Below are 1,720 nucleotides of genomic sequence, written 5' to 3' on the forward strand. Positions count from 1 at the left end.
GAGAGAGAGAGAGCTCTTGGCAACCCCTGTTTTTAATGGAGAACACAGGGGAGTCTGGGAGAAATGCCCTGTGCCTGTGCAGCTTCCAGTCCAGGGGGATGCTGGGAGCTGTAGTCTCCAAAAAGAACAACAGTATGGCTATTTTTTAACATTAGGCAACCTTTTACCTTTTGGGCCTAAATACAAAAGTTGTTCAACCATAAGGACATGTGCTCAGCTATGTTTACAGCAGAATTACTTTATCATAGCCAGAACCTGAAAACAACCCAAATGTACCTCGTTTACACCTAGGACAAATGAGACATCACCTTTTAGATAGCCATGAATCCACAAAATATCTTGGAGTAACTCTACGCAACAGGACTGAAGGATGGGCCTGTCATCTCTGCTTGTGAAGGGAAAAATGTTTTCCATTTTTAACCATTATCACTTGTTAGAGTATAACTCTGGCCCTTGATAAATTTAATAAGAGGCTCCAGTCCTAGCAGGTCCACCCTGAAGCAACACCTGGCAGCAGGAAAGGAGCTCAAGCTGAGACAACTGGACTCCCACCCAAGAGAGGGCCACACAAATGGAAAAACTTGTATGAATTTAAGACATTAGAAAATGGAAAGATCTCCTATTTTCTTGGGAAAGTAGAAGAAACACAGCAAAAATGGCAATCTCACTGAAAGCAATCTACATATTCAGTGTAAATGTCCATTAAAAATTATAGTAACATTCCTCACAAAACTCACCTACAGATTTCATGTAAATGTTTACTAAAATCATAACAAAATTTCTCATAGAACTCAAAAGAACAATCCTCAACTTTATAAGAAAAAAACTCAGATAGTCTAAACAATTTTAAAATCCTATATACTTAAGGAACCTAAAACTTATAGAACCATAGTATTGAAATTAATCTACCTTGGATATAAATTTATATGCCTACAAACTAAAGATTTTTGACCAAGATGCAAAATTGTAAAATGGAAAAGAAGCATATTTAACCTCCTTTTACCGTCCTGAAGCTGTAGCTTTCTGAGGTTAGTTTCCTTTTTGCAAACCTGCCAGGCAGCTTCTGCTACACATGGCAGGGGGTTAAGACACAGGCTCTCTAGGCCTCAGGCAAGCAGGCATAGATGTGTGGATTGTACCCTTACTTCTTGCATCTTGAGGGATTCTTTTTTGAGTCTGTGCGTAAACATATCCTGTTTACAAAATGCTTGCCCCATGGTAAAAAAATTTTTACCTTGCATCACTGTTGAATCCCCTCAAATCTGTCTCATGGTCGGGTTTACCATGGCGATGCTTGCTGGAAGGGTGCTTTGCCCACTGGCCATGGTGGTCCAAGTGTTCTTCTGTGCGCAGGTGTGCACACAGGTATCCGTAGTCCAGGAGGAGTCTGAGAGTTGTAGTTTCCAAAAGAACAACATATCACCCTTTTTACTTTGTTAAAAAAAACTGGGGGGGCCTCAGGGGGTAGGGAATAGGGGCGTAGCCCGGTCTTTCATGACTGCTTCCTACTGGCTCCGGGCGTTGAGGGGTCCAGGGTGTATCCGATGATCTTGGTGGTGTCCTGGTGGTTCTCCTGGCCGCTGGCATTCCGAGATGGTCGGTTTTTGTTGGTTCTGTCCAATCTGCTGGCGTCCTGAGGTAGTTGATTGAAGAAGTCACATTTGTCTGGCTTTTCCTGAGCAGCTGGGTCATCGTTAAGATGCTGGAAGGCAAAAGCAGC

The sequence above is a fragment of the Microtus ochrogaster genome, unplaced genomic scaffold (genome assembly GCF_000317375.1).
Source record: "Microtus ochrogaster isolate Prairie Vole_2 unplaced genomic scaffold, MicOch1.0 UNK41, whole genome shotgun sequence".
NCBI classification, from domain to species: Eukaryota; Metazoa; Chordata; class Mammalia; order Rodentia; family Cricetidae; genus Microtus; species Microtus ochrogaster.